The 10,889-nt window shown below is 38.6% G+C and overlaps 1 pseudogene; it reads left to right on the top strand.

Annotated features, from left to right (window-relative positions):
- The first annotated feature begins 6,016 nt into the window (after nucleotides 1-6,016).
- Nucleotides 6,017-6,883, top strand: LOC120589090 (securin-like; annotated as a pseudogene).
- The last annotated feature ends 4,006 nt before the right edge of the window (nucleotides 6,884-10,889 follow it).

Below are 10,889 nucleotides of genomic sequence, written 5' to 3'. Positions count from 1 at the left end.
AGCTCCAGGCTGAGATGGCAAGTCCCTGTGTCAGTGTCTGACCTACACAGGTCTCAGCAATGTTTGCCGTTGTCCTGAAGTTCATCCTGCCCTCCCATGGAAAGTCACCCACCCAACCTTTCCATTGTTATTTATCAAGGAACAGGCTTTATCAGCAGATAGACCTGGACATGATTCCTGAAGTTATCACTTCTGAGGTGTCCCTGCTGGCAAACTCTCACCTAAACTCTCTAAACCTGCATTTCTTCATCTATAAATTAAGGGGTATGTATACCACCTACCACATAGAGCTACTGTGAGTCTTAAGTATCATCATCCACTGAAAATTTAAGACATGTAGAACAAGAGTTACAAGGAAGATCTTTGGAATCAGGCCATGTGACCTTGATGAAGAGAATTAATTCCCTAAACTACAGTTTCCTTTTCTATGTAATAGAGATAATCATGTGAACCTCATGGACTTCTTGTGAGGATTATGACAGATAATATTAGGTGCTTATATGTTATTAGTAGTAGTAGTAGTAGTAGTAGTAGTAATAGTAGTAATATTTAAAAACTGTTGTCACAGTAACTTCTTCTGTGCATAGGTTATATGCAAGTAACATGGAAAGTGCTCAGTGGCTGTCATCTTTCACCATGCTGAGGCTTATGGGTTCTCTTCTAGATAACGGGCTAGGTCTTCTGACCCTTTTTCCACATCTGCAATCTACATAGCTCAAAGCAGGGCTTGCAGCCTCATCAGATCAACCAACTGAGTATGGAAAATATTTGGGAAAGAATGTTGCATTGTTGCTGACATCTACTATGCAGTTAGGCTCACAATGGCTGTGTCTGTAGTGAACTTGCACAGATATTTTTTCATCATTATTCCCAAAACAACCCAGTATACCACATCTTTACATAGCATTTACATCGTATCAGGTATTATAAGTAATCTAGAGATAATTTAAAGTATATAGGAGGATGTGCATAGGTTATACGCAAATACTGCACCATTTTATACAAGGGACTTGAACGTCTGTGGATTTCGGTATCTACAGGGGGTTCTGAAACCAGAGGGATGACTCTCCTATCTACCAAGACAGTCACAGGAAAGCAGAATCTTCACCATGTCCAGCTACATAGCTTTTTCTCAGCCCCGCCACACAAGTTATCCTGGATCTCCTACTCCTTAATCCTACAGAAGAGCTGTGATAAATTCTTACTTGAGGGTGGCATGTAACAACTTGTAGCATATTAAAATCTGCAAGATTCTTCCCTCAGCAGATATTTTGACAACAGCTCTTTTCCCAAAGGACAGCACAGAAGAAGCCTATGCTAAGGAAAAGTAGCTCTCCAGCAGAAAAATCACCCTATGCCCCACAACTCATTGGATAATCAGCATTTTCAGGCGCTTGGCTTAGTCTTTTCAATCCTATGGCCACCGACTGTTTGATGTATAAGCTGTTGGCCTCCTCATTTGTGCGGGGTAATCCAGGTAATTCCTCAGAGGATGAGGACCTTCCACCTTTTGCTCCTGAACTGATGCTAGAAGACTCTCAGTCTTTTATCATGTGCAGCCCTCAGTGGAATCTACAAATTAAGGCTTTGCGCTCAGAGCCCTGGCCAAGTCGAGACCGTTAGTCCATTTAACTTCTAAAATTCTCCCTTCAGGGTCTGTCACTTATGGTATATTATGCAATTACTATCTATACCTTTTAGGTAGTGATTTTAAGACAACTAAACAGGTGCCATAATTTATTCCTCCAAAGGGCCTGCTTTTCTGTAATGATGAAGAGATCCACTATATTCCTGCTTAATCATATCAGCTTAAATTTGTGGGCAGCCTCCAGGTGAAAGGAGAAGGGTATAAATACACAACATTGCTCTTGTTCATTTTTATTATAGCTTATTCTTGCCCATTTAATTATTGGATTTCAGAAAATCAAGACCATTTAATTGTATCAAGGGCACAGACAGAAAACTGCAAAAGGTTGTAACAGTCCAGATGTAAGAAGAAATGTTTCTCAGAAGCTTCACCATAGCTAATTATAATGTGCTACAAACCTAGAAGGATTAATGAAGAAAAGCAGCACAAACGTATTAAAACTGTGATTAACTGATAGAGGAAGGGAGGGATAAAGAGAATATTAAAACCACTGATAAGTCCAAAGTCCATTTACATTTGCCTGTGAAATACATTTATGCCCAGAAGCACACACTTAGGTCCCTAGAGTCACAGCATATTATCGTTGCTTCAAGAGGCTCCCTGCCAACTAGGAATACATCACTGACCCAGAGTCAGGCTTGGTAGAGGTGGGGAGGAGACAGATTCAGGTCTGGAGTAGGGCGCCTATTCTGAATTTTAACAGACACCGCAGGAGATTCTGACGCAGATGGTTTGTCAACCACCCTTTGAGACACTCTAAAGTAGATGACTCCAGGATTTTTCAGCTGTATATAATATACACACTATCTCTAAACATTTGACTTTTTTGTATATTTTATGCATTCATAGCCTCTGTGTACACATGCAAGAAGAAACTATGCATCATCCGACTCTCTACTGTATGTATGGATTCTACATGTGCCTCATTACAATAGAACAACTGAATTTTATAAGTTTTCAGTAAAATCAAATAAATGCAGTGAATGGATTTGAGTATTTTCTTTCTTTCACTGGCCCAGAAGAAGAATTTAATTTATAAAGGATGACCAGAATCACAAACACAACTCTATCTCTTGAGAACTAAACACAGGAGTGTCTGTATGCTTGACAAGATTCCATTTCAAAGGAACTTGATGATCTTGTGTTTGTTGTTCTGATGACTTCTCTTTCCTTTCAGCCTCAAACTTGAATTTGCCCTCCAAACTCTGATGCCTTGTGAGGCCTCTGGCACCTGGCAGTTGTTACTGCTGTTCTCCCTGCCCTGCCTTGCCCTGACCAAGTAGAAATGAATTGTTTCTCCTCTGAGAAGAGAAGTTTCAGAGAAGGCAAGTAAGTTTCAACTCATGAGTGGATTGCGAGCATTTGGTAGAGGTTGATGAAAAGAGCATGTGGAGAAGGATTCTGAAGCTCTATATAAACTCCAAATTAAGGAGTGTGATTTAGGTCTCTATGGGGTAGAATGGGGTCACTTTTGTATTACCTATTTGTTAGTCTAGTCTGGATTTTCTCTTTCAGAGACCTACTCTTTTTTATACATAATTTTAGAACCGGGAGAGAACTCTATTTCTTTTTACATTCCACATGTAAGTGATGCCATGCAGTATTTGTCTTTCTCTGTCTAGCTCATTTCATTTAGCATAATGCTTTCCAGGTTCATCCATGTTGTCATAAATAGAAGAATTTTCTTTTCTTTAAGGCTGTATGATAGTCTATTGTGCGTGCATGCGTGTGTGTGTGTGTGTGTGTGTGTGTGTGTGTGTGTGTGTATCACATTTTCTTTATTAACTCATCTTTAGATGGATACTTGAGTTGTTTCCATATCTTGGCTAATATGAATAATGCTGCAATATACATGACAGTACAGATATCTCTTTAAGAGAGTCGTTTCATTTCCCCTAGATATATACCCAGAGTTGGATTGCTGAATCATACGGAAGTTCTATTTTTTCATTTTTTGAGAAACATCCATACCATTTCCCATAGTGGCTATACCAATTTATATTCATACAAACAATGTAAAAAAGTTCCTTTCCTCCACATCCTCACCAACATTTATTATCTATTGTCTTTTTGAACATAGTCACCCTGATAGATGTGAGGTAATATATCATTGTGATTTTGCTTTGCATTTCCCTGATAATTAATTAATGATATTTAGCATCTTTTCATGTACTTATTGGCCATTTTTATATCTTCTTTGGGAAAATGTCTTCTAAGGTCCTTTGCCCATTTTTTAATAAGATTTTTTGGGATTTTTGGTGTTGTTTTGTTTTTTGCTATTGACTTGTTTGACTTCCTTATATATTTTTTTATTTTGACCACTTATCAGATATATGGTTAGCAAATATTTTTTCCCATTTCATGTTACGTTTTCATTTGTTGATTGTTTTCTTTACTGTGCAGAAGCTTTTTAGTTTAATATCTATTGTCTCATTGGTTTATTTATAGTCTCATTGGTTTATTTTTACTTTTGTTGCTTATACTTTTTGTATCATGTTTAAAAAATCATTGCCAAGACAAATTTCAAGGAGTTTTTTCCTTATATTTTCTCTAGGAGTCTTATAAGGTCTTTTTTTTTTTTTTCAGATCTTACATTTAAGTCTTTAATCCATTTCAATTTAATTTTTATGAGTGATGTAAATGGCATTCTCAAGCCTTTGGTAGCTTATCAGAGATGCCTTGCTCTAGTTGGATACTTCCACCTTCTAACCAATGTATAGATTTGTTAAGTTTGCTGATTCTAGGACTATATATGCTCATACAACATACAAGAAATGGCTTTTACTCCCATGAGGTCTATGCCTCCTCCTTCAATTGGAAAGAAGCCCAGTGAAAACAGTTTTATCTGAAGCTCTTGATGTACACTATTGTGACTCATTGGCTTTATTTGGGAGTGGGGGTAGAGAAGAAAAAGATTGAATAAAATGGAAATAAATATTATGCAAACCCAGCATTTAACTTATTTGATTTCAGACAGATTGATTTAGTGGTCAGAATCCAGATGATAGGAGTGGAAGGTAACATGAAAGATAGAAGGGAAAGGAAGCTAGTTATTAGTGGATGAAGCTAAGAGAAACAATGAGTCATTGGATAGTAATCCTGTTCTCATAACATTTCCTTTGCATTATTTTATTGTAAAGAAGATCAATAAAAAGGTGATGCTCAGGGTTTTTAATTTAGTGTGTTTCATCTAAGACCAAATACATCTGACAGTAACCTGATTTTTTTAAATGCAAACACTATGCTCAGATTTATTAATTTTCATGTTATAAATATTTAAATAAGCCTATCCCAATGGAATCATTTTACATAGAGCTAATGTACTTAAATTTTTAATGAAATGAGTAGTCAACCATTAAAAATAAAATATTGATATGAATGGTTAGACTAATTGATTGGGGAAGAAAGTTTGTGTGCAAGCAATCACAGGCTTAAGAAAAATGAATAGAAATCAGACCACTCAATTATAATTGGCCGTTGGCAGTAAGGAGGACTCTGTCCAATACATCTCTTTTCTTTATGAATGATCACTTTTTAAAAAGTCAAGAAAATTAGTATTGTAAATCAAACCTCAGGTAGGAAATGTGAGTCAAAAAGTAATATGATCTTCAGCAGCAGTACTTAACTGCTTAGTTCCTGCTACAAAATATGGGTGAGGGGGATCGAGGTAATTTTCTTTGTAATTCGGCTCCAAACCTACTTTTTTTCTGAATTCCGCAGAAAATACAGCAACTCAAACTGAAGATGTCTCTTCTGAATTTCAAGATATCTGTGCTCTTGTCAAGATGTGAATAAATGTAATTTTAAAAGTCACTTTGAAGATTACTAGTTTAAAAAACTTTTGAAGTCTTTTTTTTTTTTCCCAGTGGAAGAATTATTGTTTAAAGCAAACCCTGGCATTCCTTCTTCGAAGCGTAAATGTCTGTGTTTGATTGTCTTAAAGTGAGGCATACCTTTCTTTGAGTTAAAGCTTTAGGTTTAACTACTGAAGACTGTTCAGTTCTCAAAAATTATTTTTAGCAGCTGAATCTATAAATGAAGAGCACATATTTCGCTGCCACCCCACATTCAGTTAGGAGGGAGTTGATAAACAGAAAAGGCAAAGAGTATAACTCAATCAAGAGAAGACCGAGTTCGGATTTCTTGCTGAACAGCAGTTTGATGAGGAAGGCATGTATGGATTCAACAAACAGGAGGCCCCGCTATGTATCAGTTACATGGTAGAAGCCAGAGGCTCAAAGGACAATAAAAAAGAATGGAGAAAGTGAATTTTTGGCAGTTTTTAGACAGAAATAGAGAGACTAGAGGAGCAAGAGAATTGAGGATATTGGAAAGAAAATGGTTAAAATGATACACTGAGGAGGAGAGGCAAAGGGGGTAGGGAGAAAGTGGGAAGAGCCAGGTATAGGGGAAGCATAACAGTGGAAGTGAGGAAGAAAAGATCCAGTCTGTCAATTAGTGTCATCCAGTGCAGTGCCTCTCAACATACGAATCCCCTGGAGAGCTTGTTTAAACACAGATTCCGAGTGAGTAGGTGCTTGCAACTTGCATTTCTGCCAAGCTCCCAGAAGATGCTCAGGCCAGGCCTGGAGGAGTTTGGCTGTTGATCTCAACCTAATGTAGAATGGCTACTCTGATCTTTGTTGATAGGGAAGATGGAGAACTCAGCACCCGTGTGGCTCCTAAGGACCAGCTGGAGCTTGGGTCTGTGCCTTCAGTAAAAGCTTGAGGTGGGAGATCTCAAGTTTCAACACCACAGGTTTGGTAAAATGTTTGCTGCTCCATTAACTTTACCTTAAGCTGCCAGAAAGGCTTTGGGAACTGTCAACAGAGCTATAGAAAAGTCGGTAAAGGCTAAGGACCCCTCAAACAAAAACAAACTTCTCTGCCAAAAAGATGACTGAGAAGATTATTGAAGCAAAGAGCTCTCTGTTCCTGCCTCTGATGACACTGATCCAGAAATCAAAAAATTCTTTCCCTTCTATCCTCCAGATAGCATTTCAACCAGCCTGAAGAGCACCAGACTATACACCTCCCCTTGAATGGAGTGCCTTTCATACTCCTCAGTGAGGAGAAGGGACTTGAAACACTCTTACACCCGGGCACCCCGTTCACCACTGCAGATGTCCTCTCCCCTGTGGGAGTCTAATCAGCTGCTGTCTCCTTTCATCATCTGGTCAACCCTGGATGCTGGATGTTGAATTGCCACCTCTTTGCTATGACTTAGATATTTAAATTTCTTAACACTTTATAGTTTATGTGCATGTATTAATAGTTTGTATTATTAAGCAATTTCTTTATTTAAAAAAAAAAAAAGATGCCAGTGCTGCTGCTCCAGACCACACTTTGAGGAGCAAGATTAGAGGATCCTGTTTTCATCTGTTGGAATGTGAAGAAAGTCTGTGCCAAAGAATGAATTATTTATTAAGTGCCTGTTGTGTACCTAGCAATCTGCTAAGTACTCTGAAGAGTTTAAAAGAAGATGAAAACCCCCTTGCGCAGGAGCTTAGAGTCTTAATAGAGGAGATAAGATGTGCAAACACAAACCCACTAGAACAAAACAGAGGAGACTGTGTGTTAGAGAGCCTACGTGCAGCCGTGTGGCCGGAAGGCCTCAGGAAGAGAGGAGGGTCTGTCTAAGCATGGTGGAGCTTAGACAGGCAGAAAGGAGAGGGTGGGACCTTAAAGTGAAATGAACACAGAAGGGAAGAGTGTGGAATACAGGCGCAAGGAACTGCAAAGACCTCTGTGGGGCCTTAATACTCTCTTGCAACCTCACACAGGGACCATCTCTGGGGTTGAAAAGCCTAAGTGTTGTGGCTGGATTTGAGTTTGGCTAGAAACACAGGTGTGTATCCTAAGCACTGAGCACATTACTGGACACAGTAATGATCATTCAGTAAGTGACTGACACAATGTCAGAGCATTCAATGGAGGGAAACATGAGAAGGTAGACTGAGGCCAAAGTAGGAGTGATCTTGAACCCCGGGCAGGAGAGTTTAGACCCCATCTTTATTAGGCAGAAGCATCCAATCACGACTTTCCCATTGCACTTGGGTAAAATCTGATTGTACACACATAATACTGGCAATTGGCTTTGGACCGTGGTTAGGAAAACAATGATATCTTTACCTAAACTTCCATTAGAAACCTTTGTTTTCACTCAGTTATTTCCTGAATTGTGAGGCGATGAAGAAGCAAACAGGGACAAGTAAGCTACAAGTGACTTGTGGTTTTATTACTAACCTGCTGTGTAGTTTTTGTCAAGGGGCAACTTCCCCAAATCTCAGTTTCCCCTGCTGCACTAAGAGTAATGTTCGTTTTGACACAACAAACTTAGCAGTTTTCACAATGATAGTTCCTGATAGCTTCTTGTGTGCCAGTCGCATGCATTATGTACCTAACCCTCCAAACGCCTACCGAGATGGGCTCTGTTATGAGCCCTTTTTCAGATGAAGAAAGCAAGACTCAAAGTATTTAAGTCATTGGACTAAGGATATACATGGCTAATAATTAATGAAGCTTATCCCCATCTGTCTGATTCCAAACTCCTAACCTATACACAATTCTGCATCATCCCACATCTCCAAGATGGTCATTTTAACCATTACCATTTCAAAGAAAACCTCAAATTCAAAATTGTTTCAAGGTACCATTAAGAATTTACCTCATCTTCTGCTTACTGCTGGAAAAGAATACAAAATCATCTGACGCTGGAATGAAAAGACCTTATAAATCACTCTTCTATCTTCACACAAGAGGAGACATATGCAGCCAAGCTGTGGAACTCACCCAAAGTCACACAGCTTGTCCTAGTAATAGCTGGCCCAGGTATATTTTAATGTGTTTCAAGTGCAGTATATTGAATAAAAGCTCTGATAAACACAGTTTAGGATTTTTTGCACTCACCTATTTTCCATTTCTTATAGTCAAGAGCCATTCTCTCAGCTTTCTTTATAATCTTCCATTTCACAGTGACATTGAAAATGAGAATCCTACGGATTTGTAGAGGCCTGGGTTCAGGCAGGTATCTTGAAGCTGATTGACAGTTTCCAACAAAGATCTGGATTCTGATGTTCCCTGGGAGGATGTTTGGGCATGTTGTTTCAGGAAAAGCATTAGAAAACAAAGTTTTCTCATGATTAAAATGGATATGATATTCTTTAAGAGAAAAAAATGGTGATATGAAGTCATAAAATATGTTTGAAAAATTAAGAGCAAAACAGTATCAAGAGTCTTAAAATTTTCGTACTCTTTAATTTAGTAATTCATTTCTAGGAATGCATTTTAAAGGAAAAATTTGAAATTTAGAGAGATATATGTTCATCTCAGCATTGCTTATTTGAAAAAAAAAAAAAAGAAAGAATAAAACTAAAAACAACCTAACTGCACAACCTCAGGGCAATGTCCACAACAAAGAATATTGTGAAGCTATTAAATATCATTCATAAGTGACTTTAATGACATGAGAAAATGCTTATTATATAATATTAAGTGGGGGGGGGAAGGATGAAACAATATAAATAACATGATCTCAAAAACGTAAAAAACTACATTTTTTTTTTAGTTGGAAAACACGCCAAAACTCTAACAGAGTTTCTTGATGGGAGGAGTAGAATTATAGAACTGAGAATGATTTTATCCTTTTTTCTAAACATATCATGGTTTTCTAAATTTCGTACAAGAAAATGAGTTCCTTTTTTAATTAAGAAATAAACTTTAAAAAAAGAGGCATATATCAAATGCCAACTGTAATTGTAAAAATATTTTAAAAGAGACATAGGAAATCTTGCATAAATAGCAAAGATGATCTCTCATGAAATGCTTTTTTATTCCAGCTGGAGCTGTCACCCTACTTTGGCATAAAGCTGTGTATCATGACTCAGAACAGACAAGATAGTTTCAGCAACACCAAGAGCTGCTTGGGAAGGCCCTTTCCAGAGTCGTGGCTCAGAAAAGGAAACCTATTTTCTGAGGGACAGCACAGAGAGACGATCAGGCAACAGACAGGTGTCTTGCCTTAAGATTAAAGTGAATCTCACCGGAGAAATAAAAGATCTTCAAACAGCTAGTTAACCCCCTCATTTTCCCCCAGTTCTATTGAGAGATAATTGATATACAACATTGTGTAAGTTTAAGGTGTACAATGTGTTGATTTGATATTTATATATTGCAAAATGATTACCACCGGTGTGTTAGCTAACATCCCGTCAAGCCCTCGTGTCGTAGATAAGAAAACTGAGACCAAGGGGCTGGAGTGACTCTGTTAAGATGACACGGTGAATGACCCAAATTCCCAGCTCCTCGTCCAGTTTGGTTCTACTGTCATGCTGCCTCCCTAGTTTTGAAATAAATGTCTGGGCGTTTTAAATAGGCATCTGCAGTTTATTATGATAATGGAAACTGTGACTTTCCACTGTTCCTTTTCATGATCCCAGCAACAGTCTTAGGATACCAAACTCTGCCAGTGCCAGTTGAAATCACTCTCCTGCCACGCTTGCCCAGTTTCATTTCTGAAATGGTTAGGTCCCTGATCCAGAGGTCAGCAGATTGCCAGGATCTGTGGAGGTAATCAGTATTTCTGGAACTCATGAAGGTGAAAGGGAGAATGGTATCCCATAAACATGCCACTTTTAGAACCTTGGTTCAGCGCCCTGGTATAGTGGGAATGTTTTTAACCCACTTTGAAAAATTATTCAACTCTTTCCTAGCCTTGGGAATAGACAGGAGGATATGGTTGCACTTGGAAATACAGCGAGAAGAAGGAGTTGGGATCTCTGATGATAGCAAGGAGCCCCAGTGAGCAGAACAAACCTCTAGACACAATGCAGAAAATCCTATTAGGTTGGAAATGTTGGATGTGTCAGTGGATGGGGAAAATGGACTGAGGATGGAATCTAGCTGGGGACAGATTGGTCTCCCATTGGTAGAGATGAGGACTCACATTATTCCTTTCAGGGAAGTGAGTACCTTAAGCTTTCTTAACTGGGCACATACCTTGGACTGGTGGGAGTAGTGGTCTCAATATTGCGGACTCTTGCATTTTCTGCACCAAACCCTGATCTGCTTTTTCTTATCCCTGGATGTGTCTACTTCATTCTAATTCTGTTGGTACCTGTGATCCCTAAGCAACAATGGCAATGCCTGGAAGTGATGTCATGTTGGTGGAGACAACAGCACAGTGTGTCAATAGCGAACAAAAGGATAAATAATCAGGGAGCTGGAGAGAAGTCTTTTCCAA

Source organism: Pteropus medius, unplaced genomic scaffold (assembly GCF_902729225.1).
Source record: "Pteropus medius unplaced genomic scaffold, Ma_sr-lr_union100, whole genome shotgun sequence".
Taxonomy (NCBI): Eukaryota; Metazoa; Chordata; class Mammalia; order Chiroptera; family Pteropodidae; genus Pteropus; species Pteropus medius.
This window is presented reverse-complemented; position numbering and strand designations above follow the sequence as displayed.